The sequence below is a fragment of the Pinus tabuliformis genome, chromosome 2_1 (assembly GCF_031772625.1).
Source record: "Pinus tabuliformis cultivar Carrire ecotype Pingquan chromosome 2_1, CPIR1, whole genome shotgun sequence".
Lineage (NCBI taxonomy): Eukaryota > Viridiplantae > Streptophyta > Pinopsida > Pinales > Pinaceae > Pinus > Pinus tabuliformis.
The window spans coordinates 98,290,172-98,315,344 of NC_142299.1; the positions used below are offsets into that span (position 1 = coordinate 98,290,172).

The following is a 25,173-nucleotide window of genomic DNA, read 5'->3' on the forward strand; positions in this document are numbered from 1 at the left end:
AGAGGTATGATACAAGTGATGGAAACTCAATTAGAGGACAGATCTTAGTACAACAGGTCAAGAGAGAGATATACGCAGGTTAACCTTGATGAAAGCACGTATACACACGGGTGAGAAGAACAAAAGGCACATATGCTTACACATGCAGGTTCACTGAAGGAAAGGCGTGTACATGTTGGAAAACTAAGTATTGGTTCATGGTATTTGGTCCATGGTATTTCAGTATTGGTCCGTGGTATTTGGTCCGAAGTGTTGACCCCAGGTATTGGGTCCAAGGTATTGGTTCTACATGGTTTTGGACCATGGTATTGAGAGAAGCCTAAACCTATATAAGGAGAAGATCATTAGGCCAAGGGGGGTGGAAGTGATGAGTGTCTGATGAAGTTTGGAGATCCAATATGTTGGTTATGGGTTTGTGATGCTTGGCTCAAGTTGGAAATGGCAGCGAAGGTATAAGTAATTATATTTAGATCTATACGCGGGTTCTCTCTGGTGAAAGAGCGTATACACATGGTTTTGATATAGTCAAGTAGCGTATGCATTATGAGATTTGATGTTTCAGGTTGCTGTTTGGTTCTAGTGGTTGTTGCAGAGTTCTGGCTTTGGTCTGTGTTCTGGTAACTGTGTTTTGATGACAGGGTTTCAGTGATTCAATATTGGGTGATTTAGAGATTGATTATGTAGGTATAAGTTGATGATTGTATTGCAGTAGTGATTGTTTTGTATTTATGGATCTAGCCTGAAAATTTATGAAATGTGGTCCCTGGAAGAAAAGAGAAGGTTGTAGTCTTCTGTAGGCTAGCACCTACGTACTAGTACTTCAGCTAGTATAAGAGATAAGGGGGTTGCAGCTCTCTTCTAGGAGAGTCTGGAGAACGAGAGAAGGTTGTAGCCTTTTGCAGGTAGAAGCCTGCGTACTGGTATAAGACTGCACCAGTACTATTGTAAAAAGAAGTTTCTTATTAAAGGAAGATAGAGACGAATTGCAGCAGGTGGTTTTCACCCACATTGGGTTTCCACCTTATATCATGGTGTTCATGTGTGCTCCTTATGTGTGATGATCTGTTCTGTTTTACTGCACCTGTTTACTGTTAATATGGTTAATAATGTTCTGATGCACTCATTGAAGATCAACTAACTAAATCATAAGTTTACTGGATATACGCTAGTTGCATTAAACACAGTTGCATATATACGCGGGTATCCTTAACTGAAGTAGCGTATATGAATATTAATATGGAAATGAAAAAGTTTTATTAATTTGATAATACTGATTCACCCCCCTCTCAGTATTATTTCCAACAATAGGAATCAGAGCAGGTCCTTTAGAAGAAGCTTGATTGCTTGAAGGAAAGATCCATCAGAATGAGTAATCAAGAAAGAGAGGCAACCATCAGACCACCAATATTTGATGGGAGCAGCTCTGTCCATTGGAAGATAAGAACCACAACATATCTACAATTGCTTGGAACGGATGTTTGGGGAATCGTGAAAGGAGGATACACATATCCATCAGCGATTCCTACAGATACAACAGAGAGAAAGAAATATGAACTCAATGCCAAAGCTGTTACTGTCTTATTAGGAAGTTTGTCACAATCAAAATTTATGAAGGTCATGCATTTCAAATCAGCCAAAGAAATTTGGGACAAAATCATTCTAAGCTATGAAGGAGATGAACAGGCAAAATGAGCAAAGCTTCAAACTCTCAGAATACGGTATGAAAATCTTAAAATGCATAGTAATGAAAGCGTAGCTAATTACTTTCTGCGTATAGATGAGATTATCAATTGTATGAGGAATCTGGGTGAACAATTTAAGGAAGTTGTCTTAGTTGAAAAGGTTTTAAGATCCCTGTCTCCTAAATTTGATTCCAAAGTTTATGCCATAGAAGAAAAGGAGGATCTGCAGAAAATCACTATGTCACAGCTTCACGGAATCTTAACTGCTTATGAGATGAGAAAAGTAGGACCATCAGATATGAGAGAAGCCACATTCGAAGTATCAGCAAATGAATCAGGATATATTTCAGAAGGAGAAGATGAGGTAAATTTTGTCAAGAATCTTGAATGAGGATCTGGAAGGTTCCAAGGTAAGCTACCTTTCAAATGCTTTTCATGTGGTAGAGTTGGTCACTACACTGCTAGATGCCCTCATAACAAAGGAAAGATGTCTGAAGTAGGTAATAGAAGTTATTATACCCATGTTAAAAGTAATGACTCATCCAACAGTGATGAAGACATTAGACTTCTCATGGAATATGAAAAGAAGGACGTAGAAACAGAAGAAGTTACTAGATTAAAAGAACAATTGGAGTCAGTAACTAGAGTAAGGGAGCAATTGCAGGACGTAGTAAAAAATCAGAGCATAACAATTTAGAGACTTGAATCGAAGGTCCTCTCTCTAAAGGAAGATCTTAAAGAATCAAAGAAGCAGAATAGAGAAGCTCTTGAAGAACAAGAACATGAAGTGATCGAATTAAGGCAACAAGTGGAAGAAGGAAGAAAAGCTGAAGAAAACATAAGGAAGCAGTATCTGGAAAAGGAAGAACAACATCAGGTTGAGGTAAATATCTTGAAAAGTAAATTAGAAGAAAAGGATAAACTGTTATGATTTCAAGGCAGTACTAAGATTTTGGATGACATTCTTGGTAGTCAAAGATCCCCTACTATCAAAACTGGTCTTGGCTTTTATGAATCAATTGAAGGTGAATCTAGCTCACAAGGTGAGGCAAGGAACTCTAATAAGAATTCTGAAATGCTCAACAAGGATATGATAGGACAACCTCATCAATAGCCAAGGAAAGAAATTCCTCAAAGAAAATCCTTTACTCCTAACTATGGACATGATAGATGATTATTTCCTCCATTGGATAATGTTGAATGTTATGTATATCATAATCTTGGACATGTTGCAGCCAGTTGCAGAAGTAGAATGGTTCAAGACCATCACACAAGATCATCACATTCCAGGTACTTCAAAGGATATTGTTTAGCTTGCAATATGTTTGGCCACAAAGCAATTGATTACAATAGAAGGAACATAAATCATGTAAGATGTTATGTATGTAACAAGTTTGGACATAAAGCAAGGGAATGCAGGAGAAAAATTCAAACTCCAAAGCAAAAGGATTATACATCATCACAACTCCAGGTATTGAAGAAGACAGAATTAGAGATAGAAAGGTGTGACATAACTCAGTTAGCTGACATAACAGACACAGGGGAAACTAAAAGTGAAGACCTTCAGTATTCCATTTTGCATATGCTGATATAATGAAGATAAGTCGTGTATATACGCGATCTAGAGGCTGCAGAGTCGCGTATATGGAGCTCAGAAGAAAAAGGCAGCAGAACAAACTCAGGAAATGGTTCGGTCATGGTATATGATGGTTGGCACAGGCTCAGGGGGAGCATATACTTCAAATAATGCATTGTTGGCATTATGGTTAGAAGTCTTTTGTGATGAAGCTTATGAGGCTAAATGATACATCTTGTTGTTTGATCAAAGGAATGGTAGTGCAGGTTTGGATGCTGATGCTTATAGTTCAGATCATATATGATGTATGATAGTGGCTAATGACTATCATGGTCTTGAATGGATTGCTGGTCTTTGCACTTGCATGTGCTTAGGGGGAGCATGGATGGATTGGTACATCTTGGCATATACAAAGGGGGAGCCCAATTAGAGATTTCAACAGGTACTCGGGGGGAGTATGGACAGCAGAGGGAGACAACTTTTTAGTCTGCCCTTTGCCATTGATGTCAAAGGGGGAGAGTGACTTGGTGTGGTGGTTGCCATCAAGTTCAAAGGGGAAGATTGTTGGCATTATGATACAAGTGTTGTCCTTGATGGCAACTCACTCAGAGGTATGATACAGGTGATGGCAACTCAATCACAGGACAGATCTTAGTACAACAAGTCAAGAGAGAGATATACGCAGGTTAACCTTGATGAAAGCATGTATACACGCGGGTGAGAAGAACAAAAGGCGCGTATGTGTACACACGCAGGTTCACAGAAGGAAAGGCACGTACATGTTGGAAAACTAAGTATTGGTTCGTGGTATTTGGTCCATGGTATTTCGGTATTGGTCTGTGGTATTTGGTCTGAAGCGTTGACCCCAGGTATTGGGTCTAAGGTATTGGTTCCACATGGTTTTGGACCATGGTATTGAGAGAAGCCTAAACCTATATAAGGAGAAGATCATTAGGCCAAGGGGGGTGGAAGTGATGAGTGTTTGATGAAGTTTGGAGATCCAGTATGCTGGTTATGGGTTTGTGATGCTTTGCTCAAGTTGGAAATGGCTGCGAAGGTATAAGTAATTATCTTTAGATCTGTACGCAGGTTCTCTTTGGTGAAAGCACGTATACACGCGGTTTTGATATAGTCAAGTAGCTTATGCATTATGAGATTTGATGTTTCAGGTTGCTGTTTGGTTCTAGTGGTCGTTGCAGAGTTTTGGTAACTGTGTTTTGATAACAGGGTTTCATTGATTCAATATTGGGTGATTTAGAGATTGATGATGCAGGTATAAGTTGATGATTGTATTGCAGTAGTGATTGTTTTGTATTTATGGATCTAGTCTGAAAATTTATGAAATGTGGTCCCTGGAAGAAAAGAGAAGGTTGTAGTCTTCTGTAGGCTAGCACCTACGTACTAGTACTTCAGCTAGTATAAGAGCTAAGGGGGTTGTAGCTCCCTTCCAGGAGAGTCTGGAGAATGAGAGAAGGTTGTAGCCTTCTGCAGGTAGAAGCCTACGTACTGGTATAATACTGCACCAGTACTATTGTAAAAAGAAGTTTCTTATTAAAGGAAGATAGAGACGAATTGCAGCAGGTGGTTTTCACCCACATTGGGTTTCTACCTTATACCATGGTGTTCATGTGTGCTCCTTATGTGTGATGATCTGTTTTGTTTTAGTGCACCTATTTACTGTTAATATGGTTAATAATGTTTTGATGCACTTATTGAAGATCAACTAACTAAATCATAAGTTTACTGGATATATGCTAGTTGCATTAAACACAGTTGCGTATATATGCGAGTATCCTTAACTGAAGTAGCGTATATGAATCTTAATATGGAAATCAAAAAGTTTTATTGATTTGATAATACTGATTCACCCCCCCTCAGTATTATTTCCAATAGGTACTTGGGAGATGAAGATTTCCTTGATGTACTTCTAAATTCATTTTTCCTTGGGGATTTTTTGATTATATTCATAGCCCTTTGTATTCTTGACACAATTTGCAAGTCTCACTGGAATAGTATTTCTTCCATAGTTGTCTTGACTCTCCTTGCCTTTGCTAGAACTGAGAGCATCAACATTTCTTTCTGGCTTCTTCACATCCTTGTAGTTTGAAGCATTAGGTTTTGCATCATTCTTGTTTGAGGGTTCACCTGCATAGCCAAACCCTGATTTATCAAGACGCGATATTTGATGAATTAGGATGTCATCTAGGGTTTGAGAGCTCTTTAGGTTCTTTTTCAGATGATCAACTTCCTTTTTAGGGTTATCAATTTCTTCTTTCATTTTCTTGCATTCTTCATCCTTCTTTGATAGATTGATCTCCATTTATTCCTTCATCTTGGTTAATTCTTATGATTGGGATTTAAGTGAGGTGATTTTTTATCTTAGCTTGGTGATGCCATCATCCTTTTCTTCTAGTTGGCATGTCATGGTGTTTCTTTCCTTTTTTGCTTCATCAACTTGTCCTTCTATGAGTGCCAAGACTTCCATAATCTTCTCATCTCCTTGTTCTTTTTTTTCTTGCTTCTTCTAATTGAGATCTAAGGGAGGAGACCTCTTCCTTTTATTGACCCATCTTTGCTTCAAGTTCTTTTAAACTCTTGAGTCTTTGTTCAAGGTGGATTGACAAAGTTTCTTCCCTTTTATTTTCCTTATCCAATTGATTTTTCATGCATATGACTTCTTCATGATGCTTTCTTTTTTTTTGATGAAATTCCTCCTTAAGCTTAGCGAGATCCTCAACTTTTTATTGTACTTGAAACTTGAAAAGGTCAACTTTCTTCCTTGTCTTGCCCTGGTCACTACCTTGGCTTTCTTCTTAAGTTCCTCATTTTCATTTTTCAAATTGTTAATCTCTTCCATGGAAGCTATAAGTTTGGTCAGGAGATCTTCTTAAAAGTCTTCTTTACTTTCTTCTTCTTCTAGGTCTTCTATGGCCTTTATGTTGTCACCCTTATTTTTAGCTTTCTTGATGGGTTCTTGATTTCCTTCTTGATTTCCAACATCTTCTTGACTAAAGGTCATGGTCAACGCTCCTTTTAAGTGAAGGTCATGAAGTTTGCCCCATATATCTTTTGCTGACAAACATTTCTCGAAATTGACCTTTATATAATTTGGTAGCCCATTCAAAATTGACTTCATCACTCTTGCATTGTACTCCTTGGATTCTTTGTTCATCATGCTATCAGTAACCACTGAGTCCCATACTTCAACCCCTTGAGCCATTAAAAAAATTCTCATTCTTACCTTCCATACATCAAAGTTTCCATTGAACAATGGAACCTTCCCAATTTGATTGTCTTCAGTTTTCATGGTTGAGGAAGAGACATCTTTGGGAGGGTTGGAGGCTTTCTTTCATGGCTTTTCCATTTGTGTTCTAATGATCAAACTTCAAGTTGTTAGGCTTTTTGTGAAGGCTCCGGATCTTATTCCAATTGTTGGAAATATTGAGAGGGGTTGTGGATTAGTATTTCTTTTCAATTATTACTTTTACCAGTTAAATCACTTATATTTAGAACACAAAATGAAAAATAAGAATAGATGCTTTTATTATTTCTTATTTACAATAAATGAAGTACAATATTAGTAGGGATCCAACCCTAGATGAAGACATCGATCTTCAATCTTCCAGGCTCCAACCTATATTTTCCAAGCATTAACTTCAACTTCCATGGCTCCAACCTTGTCAATTTTGAGGCACCAACCTCAAGGACTCCAACCCTATATTCAATTCAGGGTCTGACCTAGTTTCTTAATGACTCCAATCCTCTAGGGCTCCAACCCTATCCTTCAAGGCACCAACCTTTTCTTTTCTAGGTGCCAACCCCTTGGGATCTAACTCTTAGCTTCACTTCGTCAATATGTATTTGGTTATACTTCACGGCTCCTAATGTCTTCTTCAACGATCCCTATCAATCTTCACTTAGTCTCCACGTTGGTGTCACCACTACTATTCATCACACCCAAACAATTTCTCCAAGGTCACCTCATGATGGCTTAGTGCATCATGTACTTCAATGTTATCTCCAAGATTAGTCAAGGCTTCTTAAAAAAATGTCTTCAAATGGATGTCCCAAGTTCTGCACTTATTCTTAAACAACAAATTCAAGGTTTGACTCCAAATTGGTAGGTAGAGTTCCAAGGATTATTTTCATGAAGGATGCTTGCTTGGAGGTGTCAATAGATTAAGATAACTAACCAAGAGTATCTTCAATGGTGTATGCAAGTATTCTACTTTGGGAATGTCTACACCAATGTTTTATTGTCCAAATATTCTCCAAGACTCCTAGTGTTTTACTGTCCAATATTTTTCATGTTCTTAATTTGTACAAATCTCCATCTATCACTTTTGATGCCTTCACAGAAATATAACCAACCTTCTTCACAGTTGTGTAAGCCTTCACCAAGTCTTCCACAAGTTTATTATCTCATCAATCCTTCAAACTTTTTTCTGAGCTCTAAGGAAAGGTCATTGGTCTGCATGTGTTCAAGGCATAAATGACACACTATGAAATATCAATGCTGTCCCAATATGAACCTGCTCTCCGAGCTTCCAAGAAAACACAGATTTAAGACATTATTCCAGAGATCTGAGATTTAGTTCAGCTGATTTGAGGTTTTGTTCAACAAATTGCCATTGTATAAGGTCCGAGCTGCCATAGTTCAAGAAAAGGTACACAGTTTGAGGCACAGAGGTCACAACAGTTCAAGGTATGAAGCCAGAGTAATACACAGTGAGAATTCCATGCTGTCCTATTATTGTTTCAAACTAAAAACAAATTTAAATAATTCATTTCTTAAGTATAATGCCTTCCATACGAGCTATGAACAATCCCTAATTATTCCAATGATTATAACCAAATTTTTATGTTAGAAATGAAGTCTAAAACACACACACACACACACACACATATAGTGTTTTCTCTTAAAATATGAAGGAACGCGTTTATGGAGTGAAGCCAACATGAGGAATAAAGTGTAGAACAACTAAAAATTAGACATACTTTTATTAAATTAAAAATTCAGTATCTCACAAACTATTGGGAGTTTTAGGAAAAATAAGGGCTCATTAGAAAGGAAAAAATATACTCTACAAGATCGTATAGGATCCATGTTGATACGCTACCTTGAAGATGCCAAACTGTATTTTTCTTTGTAATTGTCCTTGAATTTTTTATGTGTAGAAAATGATTAGGACAACACGAGTTTGCTATTGTTTGGGACAACATGGATTCATCATTGTTTGGCTCACCAATATTATTATGAGTGCGATCATGAGTGTATACAACAATTTCACCATGAGTGTATCCATCATGAGTGTATCATCCTATATCCAACTATCCAACAATGTCATCATATACTTGTGCACTGATAAGTCATAGTGCAACATAATTTTCCCATTAGGAGAGCTCTAAGGCAGTCTTCCAATCATGTCATCAAGACCATCATCAAGTGCCATCAACAAGTGTGGTCATTCATCAAGTGTATGACATCATCAAGTGTAGTCCTTCATATGTCATCAAGGGCTTCTAGATCATCAATCAAGGCATATGATTGACACTTGGCACTTGGAACTTCTTAAGACTTATTCATTAGTGGCTTGACATATTAATTGATGGAATTATTATCAAACAAGATTTATGCCATCATCATCTAGAACCAGGCATCTATTTTCTTCAACCTTATCATCTCATTCTAGGGTTTCATGATATTCATTAGGCATCTTAAGAATATTTTCCATCTCGACCAATGCCATATTGACATCAATGAAAACCTTGACTAACACATTTAGTCCCTTTTTTACATCATAGGTTTGGAATTGAGGTAGGAGAATCTCTTGGATTTCTCACAATGCTCTAAAAAGGACTGCAGAACACCAGAGAAGGGTCAATTTGTTCATTAAGACAATCAGATTATAGTAGAAGCCCATTTCAAACAGTTAATGTGGTTGGTGGTCCATTATGACCCCTACACGCATAGGATAGCAGATATTGTTGTAATCAACCTCCATATATACCCAGAAACAAGATGTAATGAGGGTTGATGAATGTTGTTTTGATGTAAAGTTCAACTTCTGGAGACTGTAACTACTGTGATACCTGCAGTGTCTGGTCTTCATTTCAGCTAATGCAAGCTTATTTTGCTGTTAATTGCTCACTTTCCACTTCTTCTTTGTTCCAGGCTGTGCCTGTTATGCATTTTTTCATGTGCTCTTGATATTTAGCATTAGAGGGGCTGTCATCCCACCTCTGTGTTAGAATCTGGTATAAATCATTGAGTGTGTATGCAGGCTTCTGTTGTTTTTAATGCCAGAGAGCTGTCATCCTGTTTGTGCATTAGAAAATAGATTTGCAGACCTCTTTCACTGGTTGCAGCAGGCCATCACATGGTCTTGTTCATCTGCTGGTGTGGTCAGTATTCTCCATGTTCACCTTATTCTCAAACTGTGAGTAATTGGTGGTCTAAAGCCTTGTAGTTTGGGGGTGTTCACACATGCCTGGGGTTAAACATAGTAGAAGTGGTTATCTGGCTTAAATATGCATCATTCCTTCCATTCATCCACCATTTTCCAACATTTTTGTTAAGTTTGTAATATTCCCGAGCATCTCTGAGATACAACTCCTTCCATTCATCCACCATTTTCCAACATTTTTGTTAAGTTTGTAATATTCCCGAGCATCTCTGAGATACAACCTAGGAGAGTTTCTTGGGATGATAACAGTGCGAGCAATGCTATTGAACTTTATAGCTAGAGAAACAATTTTGGAGATCCTCTCCAAAAGATTCTTGTTAAACTTTCTATAGCTCCCGTTGTTAGGAAAACAATCGAACATCTTCTCCCCGTTATCCTCCTTATAAAAAATTACAACATATTTATTATTTATAAATAAAAAATAAATATATATAAATTAATACTGAATTTTTTTTTATTATATGCACGATTACATTCACTTGAACAAATAATGAGTCAAGATATCGGCTACAAAAAGCACATACTACACCCACGTAAACCCCAAATATTTACAAATATAAGTCCCACTTTAATTGCAACAAATTCAAGAACCGTGCATCAACTTTCACCGAGAGAATCCCATCTACATTTTATTTTCGATATGCTACTTGGAAACTTTTCCAGTGAAATCCCTATCGATATCTTACATGTCATTATTACTAAGGCGATGACAGAAGACAGCCCATAAGCTTGTTGTACCACGGCTCCGTTATTCTCGAGATGCTTTGAATATCTTTTCCACATGAAGACAACGATGAACGGGCTGTAACTGCGATATCTCCGCCATGGACGCTCTTATTCGCTGCCTCCTTCGAACAGAGGAAGAATGTGCGGGAACCCATGTCCTCGACCTTATCACCTGGATTTAAACCTACCAACAAAACTGACAGACCATTAACCACGGTTTGCATGCCAACAAAACTGATAGACCATTAACCATGGTTTCCATATCAAACACAGCAACCTATATTCTAGGTACATCCACCATTTCTCCGAAATTGCAACATAATTAGGTTCAAGGTATATCTATTAAAATTCAACGCAGTTTACACGACTAAAACAAATTAGGGTTCTTACAGTTGATGGTGAATTGTGAATAATGGAGTCCAAAGGAGGCAGGATCATTACTGAGAAGAGGCTTACGCCCTTCCTTGGCATAGAGAACAAGGGTGGCTTTAATTGCATCCTCCACTGTGGCATCTTTGGAGAGTAATGCATGCAGGGGACCAATGCTCCGTGCAACTGTCACGTTCACCAGTAATTTATTAGCGCCTAATGCCTTATCATTCACTCGGTTATTCGTCCAAGCCGTGTGTTTCCACTAATCCCGATTGAGAAGCTCAGGATGTGTCTTTGGCCTTTTCATTGTCACACTCGTATTGTTCTTCAATTTCGAGGATGCCTCCCAAATCTTTTGGGGTTGGAAAGAGCGCCCAGAGTAGGTGGAGGACCTACGGAAATCTTTTTCATGGTGGAGGTTGAAATTGCGAGGTAATGGTCGTCGAGCTGTTACAGAGCTGCTCATATGGTCATCTCTTTGCACTGATCCATTTCTTGGATTCGACCTGCTTCCTGACATCTTGGCCGCTCTTTTCTCCATGTGATCTTTGATTATAATTCCAGAAGACAACATCTAACTTCCCCTCAACCTCCTGTATCTGTAATTCCGAGCCTTCAGAAATGTTAGTGGGAGTGGGTGAAAAACAAGAACTGCATCGCCGGAGCAAAAATAATGGCAAGCCCCAATGCCTGTACTCAGCGTATTGGCTGCAACAGATGCCCACAGGGCGGCCTTACTTCCGCTACACATCAATCGAAATATCTGCAAGAGATTCTAATCCAATCCAATCCATAAATTATACATGCAAAACAATTTAATAGCACCTAGGGTATCACTGACCCGTTCTTGAAACGGTACCAACCATTGTTACAACAGATAAGTTGGTACTGGTATTACTGTTAAACACACATGGACAACAAACAATATGAAAGATAAATCAGTGAATTCATTTTTTTATTAACATAAGATACACATTTATAGTACAATAGGTGACTCTTGGGATTCAGATCTCAAGGTCTCTTGGACTGCTTTGTCCATTCAACTTCCACGCTAACCCATTAGGATTAGGTGTCCAACATTCCCCCCCTTAATCCGAAGGGTTATGTATGAGTCCAAGAAGAGAGCTGTAATACAAAATGTGAAAAAAATACATGGCAGCACTAGGCTGAATATGCTCTATGAAATGTTGGTAAAAAGGGCAGTGGTTTAAGGATGACCACCAACACTGGAATGCTTAGTGCAGTTCCCGGAACTCTTCCAAAACTGGCAAGAAACTGAAGTTTTCTGCTAGAGGAAGTGTTCTCAATCTGTGATGGTTTAAGGATGACCAACAACTCTGGAATGCTTAATGCAATTCCTGGAACTCTTCTAAAACTGGCAAGAAGCTGGAGACTTCTGCTAGAGGAAGTGTTCTTAATCTGTGATGGTTTAAGGATGACCAACAACTCTATAATTCCTGGAATTCTTCCAAAACTGGCAAGAAGCTGGAGTCTTCTGCTAAAGGAAGTGTCCCAGATCGCCAACTGAAGGCATGTTCAGGCATCTTTGTCTCTGGCTACAACTCTGAAACTGGTGTGGCAGGTTATGGCTCAGGCTCGCTTGATGTGACTTTGAAGCTTGTAGATGACCATCATTTCCCCCCCTGTCAGATAGAAGGTGAGAAGATGGAGAAAACTCAACTGCAAGACTGTTTAATACTCTGGAACAAGTTCTGACATGTGTTTGGAATATCTTCTTAGATGTTGATGCCCATTGCCAAGAAGCGATCCATCCAAGATGAATCTTTGTTATTGCAGGTTGTTTGTTTCTGAAGCATATGTTTGAAGAATGGCTAGTTTTATGAAAGTGCTCACATGGATGAAGATCAAAACAGTGATCTTTTAGATGGCCAACTCGGTCACAGTGTTGGCATTTCACGATCTGTTGTTTTTGTTGTTGTTGTTGCTGTGGAAGAGGGGCAGAATCTGGAACAGCTGGAGGTGAGCTGTCATGAGGAGCAGGTGAACTGTCATAAATGAATCCAGCACTCTGAAACTGAATGGGCTTGGCATAGTCTGGAATATGAAAGGACAAGTCCTTGTCATATCCAAGACTAGTTTTGTGCTTGTTGTGGACAAGCTGTTCCCAAGGTCTGATGATGGGCTTGGGAAGTGCAGACTGAGTTTCTGCATCTGCATATACAACTGCTGCTTTATTTGAATGAACAGTAACATTACTGACTTGTTGTTGATGGGTTGCAGTCTCAATGTTCTGAACAGAAACAGGTTCAGAATGATGACTCCAGTGTTGTAATTCTTCCTGCTGGAGTTGTGATTCAAGCTGCAAAAACTCTATCTTTTCTTGTGCATATTGCAAACATGTTTGAATGTCTGAAAGAGAGGTTTTGTTAATTTTGACTGTGCTGTTAGCAGTGGACATGATTAGAGTTCTCAATAATTCTAATATTCTTTCAAGCTTAGCCATTTTTCTACACCTTAAAAATCTCCAAATCCCACAGAAAAATGTAAGCTGCTAAATATCTTCAAGTTGCACAAGAGAGCCCTATAGCTTAAAGGGAAAAATCAACCAGAGATATCTTGAAACTGTCAAAATTATACAAATATCACCAGACTTTCAGAGATTCTGTTCTTTAAATTCTGTAGAAATTTCACAGCAAGAATGAGAGGCTCAAAGTCCTTCCAACACAGATACAATAGATATGTTGCTCAACTGAAACAACCACAGAAAATACAAGTTTGTAGCCTTGGGCTAGATCATTCTTTATGGAAGTCGCTGTAGAAAATACAAAGTTGACCTATGCAGGTCACGAACCAACTTTAGAAAGATTGCTTTAGGCCTGGAACCAACTGTCTTCTCAAATTAAAGCCACAGGACTGAAACAAAGTTTCTGAAAATGAACAGGCAAGAACTCCTCGACTTCAATCACCAAAATCATTTAACCAATTCAACTTGGCATCTCTAAAAAAGTTTGCTACAGCAAAGATAATATGGACTTGTGAAAAATACAAAGCATTCGACTTTCCAACAGTGATTTATCAACCACCAAAGTATGCACTCGGCCTTTCTAATGGAGGAAATATATATCGCTTTTAGAATTTAGTAGGCATTATACCTGTCAGGCTGTCACTGACCATTTTGACAATATTTTATCAGTTGGAAATAGTAAAATATTGCTAAAATGTACAAAAGGCATATTCTAATGTTTGTCCATGAAGTCCTGGTACTTAAAGATCGAGGGCAACTTTGTTATATCTTATAAGAAATCAGTCCATCGGTCAACGGTGACCGTGATATGCCGGATTCTGTTGAAACAAAAACAACAGATACTGGTGACCATAAAAATCAAAGATTCTGTCTAAAACAAAACTTTGTTTTAATTGCCAACCGATGTCAGTTTACTAGTGTGATCAACAGAGAATTAGGCCGTCCACCAGGTTTCCGCTGCGCCACGGGCATAGGACCTGATGATTTTGGTGGAATGCATGCCTTTCAGACCTGGCACTTAAACCAAAGAATGTGCAGCCCCGCTGGAGTAGTTTCTTTATAAACATCCAAAAGAAAACACTATCTGATTAAACTAACCATTTAATAAGCGATCCAAACAAGAAATGCTGCATGATGGGCACCTTCTCCAGCAGCTCAGCCTTATACATCTTCAGCATCCCGCTATTCACCTTGCCCCAATTAGGCACAACGCTGATATCATCGATCATGGGCGAATGCTTCGCCAAATGACCCTTCTTCACTTTCTTCACAATTCTCTAAGCAACAAAATTACCAATTCCACTGTGCATCGAGAATACCAATAGAAATAGACATATCTGCGCGCATCATTAAGAGAAAACCATGAGCTTATCCTCCACGCTCCTCAAAGTCGAAGTAGAACGTCGAGAATCTTATGGCCAAAAAATTCCAGGAGAACTTGTTGATGAAACCTTCAATTGGGCCTTGGTATCACATATTGGACTCTTGTCACTGAATACGTCTCATTTGGTAGCTAAAATCAGAAGATAACACTTCCTTCCTTGTCAAATAAGTGGAAGCATACCCATACGCTATGTGCTCGTTCGGTGTGTTGGAAGGAAAGGGCGATAAGGTGGTAAGCTCAGCGCTGGAGATTGGAGATATTTTGGAACTACAAGCCAGAGGTGTTAGTTTTACAAAATATGTAGAATAGAGATAAAAGCATTCAGCGTGACAGAGCGGCAGAGGACAAACGGGTGATAAGACGGATTTTACTTGCCGGTTACTTGCAGCCAACCCTTCAATGGAGTAGCTATTTGGCCAAAATCGCCCAGGTACAAAACGTGACCTCATTCCTTTGCAACCCATGCCATTAGGGCTGCGCAGACCACAACCGGAATAAAACCCTGGTAAATGATTTATTACCAGATCGACCTTACCAGAGAACGACGGCCGTAAGGGGCCACAGAAGCCATTTTCAATCCCAATTCCCGATCTAGAGTGACTGTACAATGTTCGATGCGGGCTATAAGATTGATGGACACCAGGGCGAATCCAATACCTGGAAGAAGTGCGGACGGTTTTTGAAGTCCCTCGAGTACTAAATTTCTTGGTTTTTAAAGTCCCTCGAGCACTAAATTGCACGTCCTTTCGTAGAGACGTTGACAGTTCGCCGTAGGAGGAACTCCTGGAATGGCTACACCAACACAACGTCCAACAGAAAGCAGTAATTCATTGTAATTCACCGTAGGAGGAAGGTTCTGAATGTAACTGCGCCTTCCTAAATCAACGTTTGCCTACCCCGACTATGGCACAGTTGGACCCGAAGTGTGCATAAGGAACTCAGAGGAAACGCAATGTTCTACTCAGGACATGCAACTAGCAACCATAAGGAACTCAGAGGAAACGCAATGTTCTACTCAGAAAAACGCTTCATATTACCGAAGCTGACCTGTGTGGATTTGCTATGTATGGATACCTTGAAAAACTTCCCACAGAGACGTTACCTCTGTTCTGACAAATGCTCTGAAACAGGTATAAAAATGTATTAAACACAGTCATATGGCAGATGTGAGAAGCACAGAGGACAATACAGGAATAGTAATGAATAGCGGATTATATGAAACAGCGTCAGGGCAACGCAGCGTTCCAGGGAATACATGAACGCATCAGGCTCAAAAACGCATCAACGCTCAAAACGCATCAACGCACATCAATTACTCATGGTCAGAGGGCGCAGTCTCAGACACCATCTTCTGGCAGTGAGAGAATGAAACGCATGATAGAGGCAGCGCTCAGGTATGAGCAGCTCAGACACAGAATTATGGGCAGAGGCTCAGGTATGAGCAGCTCAGACACAGAATTATGGGCAGAGGTGCAGGACTGTGCAAATAACAGGCCAGAGAAAAACAAGTGGCTCTGATACCATGTTAAACACACATGGACAGCAAACAATATGAAAGATAAATGAGTGAATTCATTTTTTTATTAACATAAGATACACATTTATAGTACAATAGGTGACTCTTGGGATTCAGATCCCGAGGTCTCTTGGACTGCTTTGTCCATTCAACTTCCACGCTAACCCATTAGGATTAGGTGTCCAACAATTACAATAAGCCATGGATTAATATGTTGGAATGAGCCTTTGCCTAGGGCAACTTGCACTCCTTATCGAGTCCTTCACTTTGCCTTTCTCAAAACACTCGAATGAATTGTGAGTGAAGAAGGGCATGGGGGACTAAATACATCTTAATGCTAAAAAGGGCCCGCTTGCAAACCACTCTGGAGACCCACCAAGGGGCGGGAGGTTGAGTAGAAGCGTGAAGGAAAGTAGCGACACCAACCCACGTTGTGAGTGATGGAGAATATAATACGAACGGTCTTACCAATGAGAGTCGTTAACCTCCTGTTTTCAAATTCCAACTCTACCTTATCGATTCAGTTTAACCTAAAATTCTAGATTGGAACCTCTTGAAATTTGAACAACTATGACATGGCGTAACTTATTCACATGTCTTATTGTTTCCAGATTGAATTCAATTACAGTTTTTTCTCCCGGTGTTAGGTAAATTGACAAGCTTGAAAAGAAAGTTAATTGTTTATATTTATTTTAAATTTCGTTCTCTCAAATTCTAAAATATAAATTTCCCAAAACAAACCATTTTCTTATCGGTGACGCTGTGAAGGTGACCCATTTTTTATTGGCACTGCATTTCAGATCTGTCCTTCTATGCTGTTCATATGATGGCCAGTTAACCGCACCAAATCCTTTAAATAAATAAATAAGCCTTCGGTTGATGAAATTAATTTGTAAACTAACTGGGGGAAGTCGAGGCTGGTGAAGGTAGAAGCTGATTTGGAGATTTCTGTGGTGCTGAAGATTGAATCGGTTCGTTGTGATTTAAATTTATATTTAGCGGTGAAGGCATTATCCACAGGCATTATTGGAGCGTGCGGGAAGGTCCTTTACGGATGCATTTACTTGGGCTGTTTTGTTTATATATAGTATTATCAAATGGATAAATTATATTTCCATCTTAATTGGGGAATCTATGAGTGAAACGTTTGTCAAGTCATACCTATTGATGGATTACCTATTGATACACGGAATTAGAGCGACTGCCAACGGACAAACATCACGTATAAAAATAATTGTAAAATGTCGCACCAAATGACTCAAAACATGAAAATAAAACTTTGAATGGCTTTGGCATTAAAAATAAAACTGTAACGTCAAGAAGGTTTGAACCTGAACACAAATGTTGGCTTTCTTATTAAGATTGGACTGTTTTGATGTTTTACTTGTGAGTTTAAATATAACCTTCACACCAATTTTGATTTAAGAATCTACATTATATTATTCCAATCTTACTTGGGTATTGATGATAGGACTATATAACATTTTCTTATTATTTAATGGTGTAAATAATATTAAAAAATTAAAATATTTTTATTATGATATTGATAATAATAATATTATTATAATTATATTAAAAATATCAATGTTGTTGATATAGTTGAAGGCTTTATAAATATAACAAAAAGTTGTTGCAACAAAAAATTATTGCAACATGAAAAATGTTTTCCTATTGCACACATATACTTGATTAACCATGTATAAAAATGTTATGGGTCAACTGTAACTTGAGAAAAAAAAAAGAATTATACATCTTATTGTAAAATGGACCATTTTGCTAAATAAAATTTGTTTATATATAAATGAATGTTATAAATAATAAGGAGGAACGTATTTTGGAGGAACTTATTAGAATTGGAATAATCTCAAATCTCTAGGAAATTTGTGGGCAAGAGGAGCCACGTGGCACAAATATAATTATTTAAATTTATTAAAAGCAATTGACGATTTTGCTAAATAAAATTTGCTTATATATGAATGAATGTTATAAATAATAAGGACGAACTTATCGTGCAGGAACTTATTAGAATTGGAATAATCTGAAATCCCTAAGAAAATTGGTGAGGGGTGAGCCACCTCAATTAAAAAATTAAAATAAAAAAAAATATTCAACATATCCTCATCCACATTAAGTTGAAAGAAGAAGCCTTAGACAAATATATTATTTACATGAAAGGTGGAAAATGAAGTTGATCATATCAATCAAAATCAAGTTAGATACCAAATTGTTATATGAGACTTCCTTGTTTGTGGGACAAGGGAGTGATTTTGTTGTTAAAGTCTACCTTAAGTTGAAATAAGAGCCTTCCACATATATATTATTTATATATTATTCACATGAAAGGTGGAAAATGAAGTTGATCATATCAATCGATGGGTCTGTTAGCGCTTGAAATTTCACCTCAGGCTGAGAAAGGTAAACCTCAAGGCTACATCAAACCATTTAACCTCGTAGCTAGCCCTACGGGGCAGGAGAAGGCTCTCTCCGGTCAATCTCGGCAGATCTTCAATAGAATGAGATGACCAACAAGGTAGCACTGATATTAGGCTAGTAAACGAATTAAAAAGGTTGTTTTGGGTTTTTTAATTAAATGACGGGGTTTTTCTGGGTTGCATGGGCAAAATCACAGCTTGAATATAATGAACAACACAGATTATTGACTGAGGCAAGGTAGGCAAGAAATTTAACACCAAATCTAGATTTAAATGGGATGGCAAGACTGGTGAGGAGCTAAGGAGGGCAAACAATAACTTTGAATCCTCCTTAAACAGGAGAAAACATTGAATTGAACAAACTTAAAAGCAGAGCATGGCAGGCATGAATTCTTACTTTAACACTTCATTTGTTCAATTAGATATGATCATGTAGTGAAATGGAACATAACAGATTACATATTAAACACAAGAAACACATATGCTAAATTAACATACCACAGGGATCTCAGAAGTCAGAGCTGTGTAATTTCATTAAACTCTCTGCCAAAAACTGTACATTGAAAGCTCTGTTCTCCACCAGCTCTCAGCACTCAGAACTCTCCCTTTTCTCTCTTCCTCTCATACACTAAGAATTTACAATTAAAATCATATCATCTGTAGGAAACAGATCGACCTAAAACAGGGCGCTGTTTAATCTAACATTACAAAAATTAACAAAAAAGCGTTACATCCATTCTACAAATAAAACAGCCTTCCTCTCAACCTTCTACGATTGGTTTATTAAGAGACAAAATCTGGAGCAAAGATCTCATGAAATCATGACTGAGGATCGAAATAGGAAAATTCGTTTCTCTTGAAATCCTATGATGGCTAATAAACCAGAGCACAGATCTTTTTGATTTCTGAGGTCTTGAAATAGGAAATTGGTTCCTATTTTTCTGTTGCGGTTGATGTCTTTGTGGCGTGAATGAGGACCGAATTTAGTGCCCTGGCGGGGTTGACATCACCTGATTCCATATCTAAAGAGAAAACCTTTTTTATTGTAAATATCTGTTATTGGGGCGCCCGCATCATTCGTGAAAGTGGCAGTGGTGATAGTGAGGAGAAAACAAGCCACGACATCCAGTTTCATGGGCAAGATGTTCTAGCACTGCATGCGCAATTGCCTGTCCATCTGTTTTGAAAAGGGGCAGCGTTACATATAAAATCCGATGATAATCAATGTGGAGGCAACAACTGTAGCTGCATATCCTTTCTGAATCGGAACTGAAACTAGGAATAGACCGTTTACTCCTATTTCAATGCTTCTGTGGCATTCGTTCTTTGACTATTTACTTTCCCTTTACCTGGGCCTTTTAAATCAAACTAATTTTTAAATAAAAATAGCTCTTAAACTAAAATTTTGCCTTAAATGAAGGGAACCGCCATTATGCGATCAAAAGTGGCTCTGTCATTCTTTCTGGCGTTGGGGCCATTCATTTATTTCAAGTCTTCCACTTCCGTTATCCTCTGCCTCATTCATTTCTTGGATCATTATGCCATTATTTCTGCCTGCACTTTAGCGGTAATATCCAAAGAAGCTTTTGTTGTAGTAGATGCTGGATTTGACATAGCGCTGATACTAATTGCACATTTTAAATTCTGCATACAACACCACGACTCTAGTTTACGGTTTGGAAAGCTTTATCCACAACTAACTATATCCCCAGAACTATGTTGCATAGTGTGTCTACAGCTGAGAATTTCATATTCTAAAATCTACAGTTCCTGAAGCAGATGCCTGGGACTCTTCAAAGGAAGCACTTCTAATTGTTCTGCACATGCCACATGTAGAAACATGCTCTGGATTGTCATAGGTGCAAATTGAGCAATGCCAAACATCAGCTTGTCTATTGAGATTCTCTACTTGTGACACATCATGGCATTCAGCTGATTCTTCATTGTCATCATAATCATAGGCATAGTCCTCATAATCGCGATGCTTGATTTTCCGAGGCATCTTCCATATCATAGCCTATATAAGCAAGCACTGCAACAATTGCATTTGCCCCTGTAGGGAATTCATCAATCATATACTTCTCATATCCAATTGTACGTGCAATCAGAGACTGAGGTGTTTGCAAACGATAGAGCTTGTTGTCACTGCGGTATTGTACAGATTGAGAAGCGAAACCCATAGTTTGTTTTGCCATCTGACATTGATACATGTTACGTGGACTTTGATTGTGGTCAGACCAAGGGGTTAGACCAGCAATAACACTTAGCATTGCAGTCGGATGTATTTCTTCATGGGTTGCAGGAACAACAGATTTCCTTCTCCCTCCATTTCCGCCATCAATACATTTTATTTCCATATATGCCTGTCAATACTGCTCAAATGGGCCAATAAGTTCTATGTTACGATGGTCCTTAAACCTGCCATCATTTATGAAGTCCATAACCTCCAGTAAATCTTCATGAAGTTGTCCCGCCATTGAAGTCAAGTTTCTTCCTGAGGAAGGCAGGGCCTCGAATGCAGAACAACATCGATGGTGCATTGTCTCAACTATGTGTAGAAACTGAGGAACTACCTCCTTTAACTCATCAATTAAATCTGGCTGTGATTTTAGGGCATTAATAACCAATGATCGGACTAGCTTTTGCATTATCATGCCCATATATAGCACAAACATCCATCAACTTTGGCATGTCCAACAACCTTTTCCCCAGCAAGAGATCAGTGTGCTCCTTTGAACTAAAGCTTTCACTTGCACAAGTTAATCACCTCGGATCACATTCCTCTCATAAATGAACAACAGGGCATTCCCAGCGCTAACACAATCATTTAATTCAATAGCTGTGACAATGAAATTTGTTCGGGATTTCGAGTGAGACTTTCTCCAAATAACTTTTTGCCTCTGATTGCTGATGATGTTTTGAATTGTGCTTGTGCAGAGATAGGAGCTTGAAGTTGCTGCTGACTTTTGAAGAGCTGGAGAATAAATTACATAATCTTAAACAACACATTTAATGATTTCTTCTTCAAAACAGGGTTTTGAAGAAGAATCAATCTCTGACATGAGACGGAGTCTAACATCGGCTCCACTTGGGATGGCAGCTGCCGCTCCGTGGAGGTGCCAAGAACCGCAGAACTTTGGGAGAGCAGACAGTGCCTCCACCCATTGGGCAATGTAGTCATCATCAACACAACTCTTGACTCATTTTCAAACTGAAACTAATTTAATCTCAAGACTGGAATGGCTGAAAAAATGACTTAACAATCTTCAAGCAAACTAAAACAAGATGCTGCCCTTATGGCTACTTATTTATTTACAACATCTACCCTAATCTGTTGTACAAACAAGAGATCAAGTAATACTAAAATGCCATATTAACCATTCAAGTAAACCTGAAAATGTTGCCGCCGCTTGAGAATGCTTCCACCAGGACACAGATGTGATTACTGGCAGCCCTTCATGCACGTACTCACCCTAGCCATGGAAAATACAGCCTGATCTATCAATCAAACTGAAAAATGTGTCCATGTATGCCGCAATAGGATCACGGAAACCAGACTCTGTTGGCTACCCCAACTCTGCAACACATACTTCCAGCTGCACATCGTCAATGTATACATCTATGGGCAAGTCTGTTATTTCTTGTTTCAATGGAGGAACGATTTCCAAAAACTTTTTAGGGTCTTGGAAATCATATGACTGGATTTGCTCATCGAGACACTGAATCTCCTTTTCGATTCTTTTAACAACTAACTCACAAGCAACAGTTTTAGCTTCAGAAGAAAACTCTAGCAATTTCAAACCTTGAAGGAAGGTACTGAAAAATTCTTCGTTAATTTCAATATCCACGAACCACTCTCTAACTTTGTTTAGAGCTTCACAAAATGCAGGGTTTACCACATACCCTACCATTGCATGAGTGAATCAACAAGCATTGGAATGTCTGGATCGAGTTGGAGTCGCCAGGTGAATGGTTAAGCCTGCATAAGTGTCTGACTGTTGTCCACCATCAGCATCAGATCTGCACCTTGATACATGTACTGGGGTAAAATGCAAATGAAGTGTTGTATTCACAAGCTCACGGAGATGGACTGAAGCAGCGTTTATCTACTAACGCTGATGTAAAACAAGAGCGTTTTCGAAGGCTACCTGGCATAACTTCAGGCTCCGTCTAAGACTTATGAAACAAACACATCAACCCACAAACAAGTGTGTTCTCCCCAGTATGGTCGCCAGTATGTTAACGCTTGAAATTTCACCTCAGGCTGAGAAAGGTAAACCTCCAGGCTACATCAAACCATTTAACCTCGTAGCTAGCCCTATGGGGCAGGAGAAGGCTCTCTCCGGTCAATCTCGGCAGATCTTCAATAGAATGAGATGACCAACAAGGTAACACTGATATTAGGCTAGTAAACTTATTAAAAAGGTTGTTTTGGGGTTTTTAATTAAATGACGGGGTTTTTCTGGGCTGCATGGGCAAAATCACAGCTTGAATATAATGAACAACACAGATTATCGACTGAGGCAAGGTAGGCAAGAAATTTAACACCAAATCTATATTTAAATGGGATGGCAAGACTGGTGAGGAGCTAAGGAGGGCAAACAATAACTTTGAATCCTCCTTAAACAGGAGAAAACATTAAATTGAACAAACTTAAAAGCAGAGCATGGCAGGCATGAATTCTTACTTTAACACTTCATTTGTTCAATTAGATATGATCATGTAGTGAAATGGAACATAACAGATTACATATGAAACACAAGAAACACATATGCTAAATTAACATACCACAGGGATCTCAGAAGTCAGAGCTGTGTAATTTCATTAAACTCTCTGCCAAAAACTGTACATTGAAAGCTCTGTTCTCCACCAGCTCTCAGCACTCAGAACTCTCCCTTTTCTCTCTTCCTCTCATACACTAAGAATTTACAATTAAAATCATATCATCTGTAGGAAACAGATCGACCTAAAACAGGGCGCTGTTTAAACTAACATTACAAAAATTAACAAAATAGCGTTACATCCATTCTACAAATAAAACAGCCTTCCTCTCAACCTTCTACGATTGGTTTATTAAGAGACAAAATCTGGAGCAAAGATCTCATGAAATCATGACTGAGGATCGAAATAGGCAAATTCGTTTCTCTTGAAATCCTTTGATGGCTAATAAACCGGAGCGCAGATCTTTTTGATTTCTGAGGTCTTGAAATAGGAAATTGGTTCCTATTTTTCTATTGCGGTTGATGTCTTTGTGGCGTGAATGAGGACCGGATTTAGTGCCCTGGCGGGGTTGACATCACCTGATTCCATATCTAAAGAGAAAACATTTTTTATTGTAAATATTTGTTATTGGGGCGCCCGCATCATTCGTGAAAGTGGCGGTGGTGATAGTGAGGAGAAAACAAGCCACAACATCCAGTTTCATGGGCAAGATGTTCTAGCACTGCATGCACAATTGCCTGTCCATCTGTTTTGAAAAGGGGCAGCGTTACATATAAAATCCGATGATAATCAATGTGGAGGCAACAACTGTAGCTGCATATCCTTTCTGAATCGGAACTGAAGCCAGGAATAGACCGTTTACTCCTATTTCGATGTTTCTGTGGCATTCGGTCTTTGACTATTTACTTTCCCTTTACCTGGGCCTTTTAAATCAAACTAATTTTTAAATAAAAATAGCTCTTAAACTAAAATTCTGCCTTGAATGAAGGGAACCGCCATTATGCGATCAAAAGTGGCTTTTTCATTCTTTCTGGCGTTGGGGCCATTCATTTATTTCAAGCCTTCCACTTCCGTTATCCTCTGTCTCATTCATTTCTTGCAGCATTATGCCATTATTTCTGCCTCCACTTTAGCGGTAATATCCAAAGAAGCTTTTGTTGTAGTAGATGCTGGATTTGACATAGCGCTGATACTAATTGCACATTTTAAATGATGCATACAACACCACGACTCCAGTTTATGGTTTGGAAAGCTTTATCCACAACTAACTATATCCCCAGAACTATGTTGCATAGCGTGTCTACAGCTGAGAATTTCATATTCTAAAATCTACAGTTCCTGAAGCACATGCCTGAGACTCTTCAAAGGAAGCACTTCTAATTGTTCTGCACATGCCACATGTAGAAACATGCTCTGGATTGTCATAGGTGCAAATTGAGCAATGCCAAACATCATCTTGTCTATTGAGATTCTCTACTTGTGACACATCATGGCATTCAGCTGATTCTTCATTGTCATCATAATCATAGGCATAGTCCTCATAATCGCGATGCTTGATTTTCCGAGGCATCTTCCATATCATAGCCTGTATAAGCAAGCACTGCAACAATTGCATTTGCCCCTGTAGGGAATTCATCAATCATATACTTCTCATATCCAATTGTACGTGCAATCGGAGACTGAGGTGTTTGCAAACGATAGAGCTTGTTGTCACTGCGGTATTGTACAGATTGAGAAGCGAAACCCATAGTTTGTTTTGCCATCTAGCATTGATACATGTTACGTGGACTTTGATTGTGGTCAGACCAAAG

The 25,173-nt window shown here is 38.7% G+C and overlaps 1 pseudogene; it reads right to left on the bottom strand.

Moving 5' to 3' along the window:
• Nucleotides 1-10,281: 10,281 nt before the first annotated feature.
• Nucleotides 10,282-11,710, bottom strand: LOC149198965 (uncharacterized; annotated as a pseudogene).
• Between the last annotated feature and the right edge of the window lie 13,463 nt (nucleotides 11,711-25,173).